Here is a 14,086-nt window from a genome sequence, read left to right as displayed (position 1 = left end):
TTGAAAACACAATTCGCAATTGGCTTTCACTCAACGGCGATTCACAACCTTCGCACGACCTCCTCATCCGTTCTTAGCGCCATGCTCCTGTTTATCCAGGCGTTCAATAGAGTTGGGATTTGTTTTGCATTGACCGCAAATTTCAATACACTTTTGCGGTCAGCGTCCAATTGACTGCCCTACTGTTACGGGCGCCCACTGCACCGTGGGGTGGGTTCGTCTCAAATAGCAAAGAATTATATGAACATTTCATAAAATGTAATATTTAAGAATTATTAAATATTCTATACAAGATATCAATCATTTATCATCAGTCTATATCTATCTGAAAGAAAAGCTTTAAAGCTTCTTTAAAATAAGCAAACAATTTTTTGTTAAAATCTACGTATACTTAATATATTGGAAAGCGTTTAAAGTACGCAAAAGGTTGTCGGCAACCCGCGCACAAATTTAAAAGAAAACAAAGTTTTCTTCCGTTTTGTTTTTCGCCAATAATCCGCTTACTTTTGCGTAGTTTGCCATTTTTCATGTACTTCAAATAACGAAAATTGAAAGTAAATAAAGCTGGGTCAAATATATAAGCTTTGCACAACTTTTGACGATTATTTTGCGCCCAAATTCTATGGAAATATGCCAGTTACAGTTAGCGAATATTTACTGTAGAACACATTTTCTATTACACTGCACTTATTGTTTTTTTTTTTTTCTTAATATTTTGCATGAATAATAATAACAAAAGTATTATTATAATCGCTCGATTTTAGGCCCAGATATTTTGACATTCTAGCAAATGTTTTAAGCACAACTTGTTTTTTTTTTTTTTCGAATCTTTTAGAAATATTTGAATTTTAATTTTAGTATCTTTTGTTGTGGCCCACTGTGCGACATGCACAATCGCATATGCGGTCGAGTCGCCATTAAAGATTTGTGTTGCGGTTTCGAGCGATGCCGCAGCGTTTCGTGTTCGAGTTGTTGGCGCTGCAAGTGCCGCAGGTGCTGCAGGTGGTTAAGGTGGTGCTGTCGGTGCATTGGTCGTGTTTGTTCAGCTGCATGTCAATTAACTGCAGGGCCGACCTAATTGTGTTGACGCCATTCGTTTAATCAAAATTTAACGCCTGCACTTTGCGGCCTAATTGAAATCAACAAATTTTAACAGATTGCATACACAATTTGTTAATCATCTGGGGCTCCGGAGGGTGGCTGCCACAGATTGCGGCACGTTGGTTCGCCAACTTAAAGGTGTCATATGACGGAGGGTTGGATTTTGCGGACGTTTAAGACAAAATTGCTGCTGATGTTGGCCCTGACCCACATTATCTAAAGTTGTTGAGTAACAAGTTGAGAAATTACATTTTAATGAGATGCGCTGTAAATTTCGGATGGGTGCGCAACCATTTTCGGTGAATTGCAAATGGAAGATTAAAGCATCGCAACTTGGCCCCGTTGAGCCATTCATTAGCCCAGAGCAACAGCGGCTGCTAAATATTAAAAAAGGAATTCGTTGTGCTTTTTGCACACATGTGCAGACAATCTACTTATCTACTATAAGTATTGCTTGAAACATAAAGGGACTCGGATGCAAATTAATGAATATTTATGTGGACACATAAGTTCATTATATTTGTCTGCACGCAGCACCGACCTCTTGACATCTTACTGACCTCGTGAACCTCTGACGGCACGAGCTGCCATCACCCAGTTGTCGAGTACATAAACTTTCGTTGTCGTTGACGATGCTCCGCCTCCGCCAGATCCTTCAGCGCCTCCTCCTTCTCCTTATCCTACTGCAAGCCCTGCTAGTTGAAGCGCACAGCCAACGCAGTGCGGCAGGCGACTTTGCATATGATTACACGAAATTTGCATCACATTATTTCGTGTCTGGTCCGACGGACCTGGACCAGGTGCTGGCCTGGTCCTGGTTCTGGTCCTGGTTATTATGCCGGCACCGCAGCTCTCAGCAAACACTAGCTGAAAGTCAAAAACACGTGGCTGTGCATACAAATGAAGAATGCAATATTTATTACGCGCGAGACCAACCGGCTTAAATAGTGCCAACTGCTTGGCATCCGGATGAATTGTTGATTTCAATGGACGTTTGCCTCAAAGCTGGGGCATCGATAGCGAAGCCAGCAAATCGCCACAAATTGTTGGACTTCGCGTGGCTTTTGGCAGCACTCTTAACTGTTTTATTACCCCGATTCCGATTCCATGGAAACGCATACATTCATGAGCTGGCGAAATGTCTTCGAAATGCCAACTTTAAATAACGAGCATGTACTCGCCACAGGAATGTACTTGCAATAGTTGATAGCTCAAGCTTTTGCACTTCTATCAACGTCCTAGGACGTCTTTTACTATGCCACAACTTCAAGTTTGATTAGCTCGAAAGAATGTAGCACAACACGAGATGACTTTGCATCATGATTGAACAAACATGCATGTTGCATATACATCTGTATATTTTGGGTGCATTTCGAAGACGTTTAATAGTTTATTGTTGTTCACTTATGAATGGCCTTTTTTTTTCAAGATAACTTGGCCAAACGGAGTTCCCCAAATATATGCAAAATCTTACCATATCATATAGCTACCTTAGGAAAGATTGGTCGAAATGTAGCTTCTTATATAGGAAAACATATTCTGTTTTCCATGACATTTGAACATATTTACAAAAGGGAAATGTCTATAAGAGTATCAGATATTCGACCCTCCGAAGATATCCTTACTTTCTCAGTTTTGCATATCAATTTAAAGTTTGCAATTTGGTTAATAAATTAGTGTTATTAATTTATATCGATGAACAATTTGTTGGAGCACACAAACCTGCTTCAGAATGCCGTTAAAGTTTAATGAATTGTTTTAAATATTGTACATACTGCAGCTGTGGCTCAAGTTGCCCAAAAACGAAGCGTATGCAGGTACTTGCAAGCAGCTGGGATCGATGGCACGGGAAACCCTGAGTTGGGGCCCATCCATCCATCTTGGGAGCAACAAAGTGGGCGTCAATGCCAGGTGGCACATTTTAATTTATGCAGCTCAATGGAGGGGGTCGAAGGGGGAACGGTTGATGGTGGGTTGTGTATGTAGCGCTCCTAGAGCACTTCAGCTGCACTTGCAGTTGACGCGCCAGTGAAGGATGCTAGTGGTACTTTGTGCGCCCACTTGGGACAGGATTTATTGCCGTTTTCGGCTTCAGACCGAAAATTGAAAAGCAAACAAGCCGCTAACAAGGTGAAGCTTAGCCAGCTTGCGTCATTTTTTCTGTTGTTGCCATTCGGCGCGAGGCACTTCAATCTAAATTTGAAGTTTTTCGACTCGACTCGACTCGACTCGACTCGATTCGGTGCGATGTGATTCGATTCGATTCGATTTTGTGTACGTGCTCGATAATCCTGCAGTGCTCTCGCACTCTCGAATGCCTGCCGAGCACTTGGCTTTCGATTCGCAGTCGCTGAGCTGAAGGCGAGCCAAAGGACATGGCTAGTCCTTGCGCTTATCGCAACATTTTTGATTTCTCACGTATACTTATGGCTTTGTATTTGCACTTGTGCGCATTTATATTTGTATTTGTGTTTGTACCAAACGCCATTAAATATCCAAGTGGCATGCAACATTTTTCTTACAGCTTCGTGTGTGGCATGGACAGCATGCTGTCCAGTTGACTCACGGCTTCTCCTCTGCACATCTCGCTCGCTCCTCTTCGCAGAGTCTTTATTTATTTTTCTCTGAGGACTTGAACTACAGACAGACAGACAGACGAAGATATATTTTGATTGAATTGCGCTTGCCGAGGCTCTTGGAATTTTCTTATTAATTTCTAGTTGATATTGACACCGAGCACATGACTTAATTACATTCAAACGTAAACAAGACTCTGAACTAAATATTATTTGTATGCTACGTAAGAGGAGACATACATAAGTCTAATATGCGATAGTTTTCTGTAATATATATAGGATAATAAATAAAAGAATTTGCTCACATGTAGCATAGTAAGTATGTTTGGGTTAAAGAAATTTAAACTACATTATGAAACAAATTTATCATTTATACCAATTCACTTACTTGGGGAACTTTGAAATTTATTTAATTAAGGCTTAATAGTAAAAGGATTTGGAAGATGAAAAGTGTTTTTTTAAGCAATTGCAAAGTAATCCTTAAGTCGACTGTCATATAACTGCTTGAGGCAGGCAGCTCCCAGCTCCCAGCTGCTGGCTACTCGCTTTGACCCCGTTCGAGGAAAACTGGAAAGTGAAGTGAAAAAGAGCAAAAGAAAGGCAAAAAATACCTCAGACGTAAGTAGAAAATCAGTTGCAGAGACAGCGAAAGGAAACAATTGTAGTATATAATCTTCAATAGAAAATTTTCAAGGCTCTGCGAAAGTTTTCATTCTATCAATACAAGTAGAGGAGCCTGACTTACTTGACTTGAACGCAAGTGCAGTAAAGTTTTTCTTATTTATGGCTGTGTTTTTTGAAAACGCGAAAAACAAGTTACGCAAATCGCAAAATCAGCACATTTAAGATTAAAGACCAAAACACTCGAACCGAAAATCGTTTTATTCAAGCGTAAAGCTCGTGAATGCATTAGCCAAATATAAAATACATGAATCAATGTGAGTCAACAATCAATGGACGAGCGTACCCTTTTGTTCTGCCCAAATTAGGCGCAATAAAACAATTTTAAAATTTATGGCACGGCCACGGATTATACAATATATGTAGCTATCAAAAACCCCGACAACAGCCTTGCCCACACATGAATGCATTTCAGCTTATCCCACAAAGGTGTTAGGGCCAAGGAATATATATACTCTATGTATATATACATATATTTATATAGATGTGGAGAAGCGAATACAGAGCAGCATTTGGCAAAACAAAGGAACAAATAAATTGGCAGAAACCAAGTTTGTTCCTATTAAAACACAACACAACGCAAAAGTTACACAAAAGCAAACTTTTCTTTTTAAGCAAGTTTTTTAAGTAATGCTCAAATTGGGTATACCAGATCTTTGAGTATATTCGTAACTTATTCGAAGTTGAACATTGAAAATAGAGTAAAAGAAGAGAACTCTTGAAATTGATTGTTAAATGGAATAATTAAGATTTCAGAATAAATCAAATAATTTTCGTTATTTAAAGGCTTATCATTAAAGGTTTTAAAATTGTAAATACAAAATATTAATTTTTTACAATTTTGTCAATTATTTTAGGCAATTCCTGAGCTTAAATTTGAGTAATAATCTAGCTACTACTTTTGACAAAATTGCGACGATCCAGGCTAACTCCAAGTCGAGCTTAGCCCGGACTGTTTATTAGTTTGGTGTTGGCGGTTCTATACCCTGTGGCTGTATCGAGTCTGTTATTTTAGAAAAACTTGCACCCAAATCTTGGCCGGCCCTGCTTCGATGCCAAACCAGAGCCAGCCCAGAGCCAGCGCTCATGTGTTTGTCCGGGCTGGTTAGCTATTGGGCTGGCTTTGTGGGCGGGCAGCCATGCGGAAATTCGTTTCAACATGCAATACATGAGCTTAAATTATTTGCGCATAAAAAGGTTCAAAGTCGAAGTCAGCGTCAAATTCATTATAATGGCATCAGCGTTTGGCCCTTTTTTAGTTAAAATAATTGAGATTTAATGGATAGCTGGACGAGTTATTTAAGTTTTTGTTTTTCGCTGCATTTCGGAGCTCGTGCGGGCTTATTGGGCATTTTGTGCGCAGTTTACGAGTGCGTTGAAAAAATGCAGAATAAATTTAACTAGTCGAACCAGATTATGCTGTACAAGTGCCCGCAGGCACACGCTCTAACTCGCTTTGTATCTCCGCAAAAGGCAGCCCAAGGAAATGGAAATGGCGAAAAGCGCTGGCGGAAAATTGAAATTGCACACGATGCGAAACAAAAGCGATGCGGCCAGCCAAAATTTAGGAATCATTTGCTGTCCTCTGGACAAAAGCGGGCAAATAAAAACGAACAACACGAAAACACGAACATGCAGGCGCACTGTCCAATAGCTGCCTGCCTTGGCCATTTTGTGGCGAAGATGCAATCTGGAAACTGGAGCTGGACAATAACCAGCAGCAGCTGCAAGCGCGACAAAGTCCAATAAAATGCCACTCGGTTAATTATCTTTGCTGGCCTTAAATGCATGCGAGATTCACATGTACAGCTCCTCGTACTATTCCACCTCTTAACTGGGGGAAACAAGACCAAGTCCCAAACACAGCAAAAGCAACGAATTTAAGTCTGGGTCTAAACGTAAATAAGTATTGCGCAATTTAGAATTTATTTCGCAAATGCTAACCAAAGCAGCTGCCCATATTTGCGCTCATATATTTTACAAGCTCGTGTTTTTGAGCTTTAGATTCAATTATGTTCTCAAAGTGCCAAGTTATAAATATTTGCATGCATGGTGAATAAATATTTCGCATGCATGTAATTACCGACAGAGCTCCAGCATAATCCTTAGCGTCGCGTTTTTTGCAAAACAGACGCGAATCTGCGACTGGCAAAAAAAAAAAAAAAAAAACAGACGGCAATAAAAGCGTTTAATTAAAATTTACCAACACAGACATGAATAATTAAAATTTAATTTTCGGCAATATACAACGCGCTCACACAGATAGGAAAGCCAACTTTTACGTGTTCCTCATCTTTTGTCTCACACCCACACACCCACAAGCACACACAGACACTCACAGCCACACACACACTCACACACACATGTGCACATAACAGGGCGGCGCCAAGTTGTCACCTAAAATTTTGGATGACAGCACGCCCACAAAAGGCCCTGGGCAAATGTTAAGGTAACAACAGCTCTCGGTGCCCATAAAAGAAATAAAGCATTCTGTTTTCATACAAACCCCCCCGCACTCACCCATCTGTTCTCACGCATATCCCATGTGAATTTGTTGTAATAATTGTTGTTTAGCTTCATTAAAAAAGTCACAAATTCGTTTACTGGAATTTCATATGAAATTCCTTTTGTAGAAGCCAAGGTTTTTTGCTTCTTTTTCCGCTTTTTTTACGGCATATCCCACACACAATACAAGCCAAATAACTCGCATGGTGCGAGTAAGAGTTAATGTTGTTTGGCTGAAGAAATGTACATGAATTTATGGACATAAAAAAAAAAATTAATTCCAAGGAAAATGTCACTTGCCGGACTTGAAAATAAATTGTATTTTCGCATGATACACAAGTATCTTTAAGAAATTATTCGATTTATTCGATATAAGCAAAAGTTATATTAACTTGGCTACAGAAATTAAGTTTGTATAAACATTTAAAATACTTTCGCTTTATACTTATGAAATTCGACCAGTCACATTAAAAGTTGTCAAAAGTTGACTCCAGGTTTCGCAAAAAAAGATTGCCACCCTTTTTCGCTATAACTCTACAAGAATTACAAGAGTTAAGCGTCGAAAATCATTTAATATTCAATAAATTGATTAGCTCATTAAAACATTATTCCAATTATACTGCGCTAGTCGAGAGTGCACGACTAACAGTTACCCTGTAGCCATTTGAAATAAAACAATTGGGGGTTTCTAGTCGGGCGTGCTCAGCTGGGTTTTATCCTGAACCTTTTGCTATCCACATCAAATGCTTACTATTCAAGAGGCTACTTGTCAATACTGGCAATAGGAGGACTACGTTCTAAAATTCAAGTCTCTAGCAAATGGCTTTACCTAGAGCAAACAATGTGTATTTGTCTTTGATGACATGCCAACAATCAAAGCAACAGTCAACAATGCCTTCGTATTCTATTGGTAAGTATCAATAAATCAGGCAATCTTTAATTCATCCAGCAAGAAAAGAATAAAAGGAATATATATATATATATGTATATAAATATCGAGTGTTGGGCCTTACTGAATTACTCATTAGGCCACAAACGGAATCGTGCCATGACTTTCAAGAAGCCTCACTTATGCGCATGCATGCATTCCATTCACATAATCTTGCGCTGACGAGCTACCAAAAATAGGCAAATAGGAAAAAATAATCGATAGCAATTATTTATAAAGGTCGGCATCAAGGTGCAGACCGATTTTTATAATCAAAACGTTTTGCACACGGAATAAGAGTTTCTTAAAAAACCATGAGCCGTACCTTGAAGCTCTTCATTTAGACAAACAACTGTCGAGCCTTAGGTTCAACTAAGCCACATTTCAGCAACTAATATTAAGAAATTTAAATAAATATTTAGAAAGAAAGGATATCGACAACGATTTTATACACTTGTAGATATTTGCCTTTGGCAGATATGTAAAAATAGTGAAGCTCGTTAATGCTGCGTTTGATAAAAATTTCTAAAGCACAGAATATTTTTCCACACAAGAACCTACTTTTCGTTCGATCATATGACAGTTACATAATATAATAATCTGATGATAAGATTATGTGGGGAGTTGGCTCAGAAACGAAGCTTACGGCGTGACATTGGTTGGCACCTTCGTATAAGTCTCAGCTATTTCGAATGCTATCGGCTTGGATATATTTAGTCCCAGGGTATTTAGTAATAAACTCAACTTAGTTATCAAATTGCTTAGAGCTGAATACCCTAGTTCACTAGTTAATGTACATTTACTTTAGAAAAGTAAGTCATTGTAGGGTAACTCCTTGTCAATCGCTTTGGCACTTGTTTCGAGTTAACATTTAGAGCTGCTGAAACCCATCAAAGTGACCCATCAGAGTTCCGGTCAAAATGCTGGCATTAAAGATTGCAATTTAGCACATCCATCTGGTAAATCCACATTGAAAAATTCGTGACCAGCAAAGTGCGCAAACATAAATTCACGCCACGTACCATTTACGTACCCATTCCCGGTGCACATAAATGTATCTGGGACATGGATGTCATTTGGCGGAGGTGACATAAAAAGTGCGAACAACATTTTTTTGTTGTTTGTAAATCAAACAATGGAAATGCTGGAAGGAGAAAAACAAAAAAAAAAAAAAAAAAACTGTTCAAATCAAACAATGAAATTTGCGATGCTCTTTGTCATTGAATCCACGGTTCTGCGCGGTGGAAGTCGTGTAACGAGGTCAAATGGAAATCGCCGCATTGGCATTAACTTTTGACCCCAGCTGGAATCCCCTGCCCGGCGGCTCCTGTTAGCTCGTCTGCTCGTCTGCTCGTCCTGGTGCCACCGCACGATTAAGCAGTCAGGCAGCATTGAAATATCACGCAACTAAGCGAACAAAGCAGCTTTCCCTTTCCGGGCGTATCGCTGGCTACCCAGTTGGCACCTCGCTTACCATTTGGCATCTGTGCTTGGGTGTGTGGGTGTGTCAGCTCGAAACGGCACGTCGTCTATGAAAAATCAACTTCTCTTTGCCGTGCTCTTTGCTGATTTTTCGTTAAATGCGCGACCAAGTATTGAATACTTGACGTTTGCCTTTGTATGCGTGTTTCCCTTCCATTCACAGTGAAATGTTCTTTTCTCCGCCCGGGAAACTGTTGTGGGGCGACTCACGTTTCCCTTCTTTTTTTGTTGTTGTTGTTGTTCATTCTTTAACAAAATGAGTTCAATTGCATTACAAAGTCACTTCAATGGAGCGATCAGCAGTAATACTTAACACTACGACCTGGACGCCCAGCACGAGTCCGAGTCTCCGTCCATTCAGCAATAATAGTTAAGTGAGTGTCAGGCACAGTTCGTTTGGAAAAGTAAAGTTCCCCATTGAAAAGTTTTCAATGTCAAGCGAGAGTCTCTTTGTGGTTAATTGTTGTTTGGAAATTGAACATTAGCTCGAATGAATGGCAATTCCCTAATGGAATTGCGGCAAGTGAAGGGCAAATATATATATATATATATATATATATATATTCAATAAATATAGAAGAGCTTGTTCTGATTGAGTGAACAACTGATTGGCTAATGGTGACCAATCCAAGAGCTAGGCAGATGAAATTTAACAGAAATGTCCTTTCGGCTTGAAAGTGGGCAAGAAATCGACCCGGACGATATTTGCAATTCTAGCTCGAATTGCCGCAAGTTATATAGGAGCACAAACAAGGCGTATTCATTTGACTCGACTGACACCGGCTACTAAGACTTCGACAATCAGTTAAATAATATCCCATCTATAATAATATATACGAGTATTTTCTTTTACTTTTATTTGTATGCGAACAAATGTAGAGCACAGCAAATTAGCATGCTACGAGTACGTTTGCTAACACATCTGCAGAATTATCGGAAAACAACATTGATTGAGGTGTGCAACAATTAGGATAGTTGCACACCTGCATTCATGGACATTTATACGTACGTATGTAAATATTTGTGAGTGCACTTCTTTTGATTACCCTGCAGGAATTTAAATAAACGCAAGCATGCATTGATTACGTTCAGCTCAGCTGTGGAGCAAATGCAAAATTTGCATATAACTGGCCACTCGAGGGACCACACCCATATTGGGGCGGGCCCGTCCCACTCAGGGAAATCATGTCCATGGGAATACCTGACCACAAGTGTGAAAACGCTTGAATTATTGAAGAGCTGTGCGCTCAGAAAAGCATCCCGTCATTATGGCACAACCAGCTCGCCTCCAAATCCTCCCCCCTCCCCCCCTCAGCCATACCTATCACATATCACAGCAATGATGCAGAATCGGGCTGTCTCTCTCTCTCTCAGTCAAATAACCGCAATTACATATGCACATTCATGCGAATGTGAATGCCACTTGGCTGCTGCATGTGAATGCTTTTCGCTTTCCTGGCTGCAGCTGTGGATGCGGCCTGTTTTTATATGTTCTTACCCTTTCCGAGGGCATTATATTCTTGAGATGAAACGTGTAACGCTGGGGGGCACAATTCCGATCTATAAACCTATTTTGATTGGTCATGCCCGTTTGGCAATTTTACGATATTCCCACTTCGGGAACTTTTGGTTTATCCGTCCATTTCGGCCGGGTCGGACCCCCACATTGGATAGAGATTTTGACAAAGACTACATCTACCACAAATGAGCAGCTTTTTTTAATTAATAACAAGCTTCTCTAGCTGCTCAAGCCATTTCAAATCCAACTTTGGCATTTATATAGGAGCACAAACCTTCCGTTTAAAAGCATTTGTAACCCGCCTGTCTAGAAGGGCATTTACGCTTCGGCTAGGCGTATTTGAACAACTTTTTTATATTTGTAACATAACTGATTCGCGTGTGTGAGTGGCACTTGAGTTTGCCACAATTTTAATTGACATCCCCATTTGGCTGCAATTGAAGGCAGACGCCCAACGTGCAGCAATTGCGGCCTGCGGCGACATCGGAGTTATTTGAATCTTGTACATGGACGGCACGGACAGCACAGTGCATCCAATGCAGATTTGATAAATGGCTCAGGGCTCAGTCAACCGACCGGCAGCAACAGCTTAATGAGACGTCGAATCGATTTCCATATATTGGCCATAGCTAAATGTATTCAAAGGCAATTGATGAGCTGGAAATACTGAGATTCCTTAGTCCATTCATTCTGCTGACTTAACATGTTTGCAAGCTAAAAACCAAGTCAAAATGTCAGCATAGATTATGGATTCTAAAAATTTAGAAATTCTAGATGTATGCCAGCATGGCGTATGCGCGATATTTAAGCATGAATTAAAGGAAATATTCACTTGACAAAAACAATAAATAATAAGGATACAAGGATACATTCAACATATGTGCGTTATTTACTTTAAAGCATTTTTTTTACGAGTTGTTCATGCTATTGAAACTCTTGAATATAAAGACAAAAGAATTTTAAAACCAGTTAAGGTCGAGTGCAACAGATTGTGAAATACTCTAACTATTTACGAATTAAACGAATTATATAGAGACTCTTCCTTTAAGTTTTGTGACTCTAGAACTGTAACAGCAAGTCTGTGACTCGTAAACCGGGCCTAGACTATCATCTAAAAGGACTAGAACTAATCATTAAAGTAAATTTCCAGTCCCAGACCTGATAGAGCACCCAGACTGCTGCAATTTGTGGATCAAGATTAGATATACTCGTATATATAGATTGGAGATATGCCTGATGCAGACTTTTGCGGCACTTCATTAAACTATTTCTACGCATTTTGATGGGCATAATCAGCTAAACTAAAACTAAGTATAAACTCTTTCGTTTATGTGTTCCCCGTGAATTTAAATGAATCTAAAATATCTCAATTCATTTCATTTAAGTTCGTTTAAAGTGATTTCTTGTTAACCAGTTTGAGCGAGGCTCTCAATTAAAAGGGCAATCGGCACAAATAGGCTCAGGTGGGACTTGCCGCAGATTTTTCGCCCTGTTTGTATTTATACATTGGTTTATTTTTCTTTCAATTCATGCTGAATGAAATGAAAAAAATATGAGTGTAAAGCCGAATGTTTTCTCTGCCAACCAAAAAGTGCATGTAAACGCCATCAAAGCAAATAAATACTGAAAAAACAAGGTCGAAATTCTTTCAACCAAACACCGAAGTGCATATGCCTTTCCATTGATTAAAGGTCGCCGAGGAACTGCTGGAGGGGTTCGCATTTTGATTGACGCCAGACTTGAGTTGCAGTTGGCCTAGTTGCGTTTTGCTATTGGCCAGTTTGCTGCAGTTGGCTGAAATCCGCAACCTCAGCTAGGGCAATGCACAACAACAAGCATAAGGCCAAATAATCACAATAAATGTTGAAAAGCCCCGCTGCAGCGACAGGAAAATTGAATGAAAATGCTTTGCAGTCGTCCAGAATCCTGTTCCTTGCTCTCAGGCTGGGGGTTTAAGTATTTAAAACAGCGTTTTGCATCAGCAAGAAGCAATTCCGGGCCATTAGCTAATGAGACTTTTGACGGCAGGTTGTCTTTTTGTGTGTGCACAATTGCTGAGAGCCTTTGATCTCAGGCACAAACAAAGGAAACCGCCTTTGCGGAATTTAATATAATTAACATATCTCCTATATATATAAAACTGTTTGTCCTGACTGAATGACTGATTGGCTTACAACAGCCCAAGCTCTTAGATCTAGAAAGCTAAAATGTTCCCTGATGTTACCTTGTGCACGTTAAGATGGGGTTTCGGGAAATACCACCCCAATGGAAAAGCTGCATCCGATCATTTTCAAACGTGCCACGGGCAAAGCCGGGCTATACAATGATATTATCCTATATGGACATAAGCCGAAATTTCACACCCTTCTAGCTCGGTCAAATCTCCCCCGATTTTCATGAGATTTTCCTTTTTTGCTCATGGGCCTCTAGATAAATTTGGCATCTAAATCTGGAAGCATTGTTCTAGGTCAAAATTCATGTGAAAATGATATCCTCAAATATCCTATATAATAATACGACAATAACAACATAATTGGCGGATCGCCAGAATGTGTTTCTGATTCGGTACCCATTTACCCGCCAAGGCGCTTAAGTGCAAGTGCAGCGATCCCTATAATCTCGACGACAACAGCACTAAACCAATCACTCGCTCTAGGCTGAGCCTACCCAGCGAGGGGCCGCCAAATGCCACCGAGTTTAGTAATTTCGTCGATTGCAACAAGGAGACGTGCTAGCAGCGGCAGCACGCGACAGTAGTTTCCCATTAATCAGATTTACCAATAGGTTCTAAGTCCCGCTCTTGCCCCCGCCCCTTCTTCCAACTTACTTCTAACAATGAAGAAAAAAAAGTGGCATTCTCACCGGTTTGTCTGCTGCACACGTTGCAAATGTGTCGCTGTGATTATCAATTTGGATGGGACACAATTTTCCATCGTCCATAATATTCCTATTCATTTTCTTTTAACACAAGCCGTAATCACATTTTTTTTTCACATAAGTTGAATTCAAACGTACATTACATTCGCGTTGGCGTATTTTTAAATAAAGCTCGTTAACTGCAGAGCAAATTAAATCCGATCTATATTCTAAACGAGTATCATTTTTATAATTCACTTTATAATTTTATTTTTTATGTTTACCAATTCTTCGTCTTCTGCCTCTTTTTCGCGGCTTAACTAATGATGGCGATAAGTTATCGATAGGTTATTCCAGCCACGCTTCGCTATCGAACTTGTCATTTTTCATATTTTTAGTATTTTATCTAAGTTCACAATAGCATCCAAGCAGCTGTTA

This window comes from Drosophila virilis, chromosome 5 (genome assembly GCF_030788295.1).
Source record: "Drosophila virilis strain 15010-1051.87 chromosome 5, Dvir_AGI_RSII-ME, whole genome shotgun sequence".
Taxonomy (NCBI): domain Eukaryota; kingdom Metazoa; phylum Arthropoda; class Insecta; order Diptera; family Drosophilidae; genus Drosophila; species Drosophila virilis.
Note: the sequence above shows the minus strand (reverse complement) of the source record.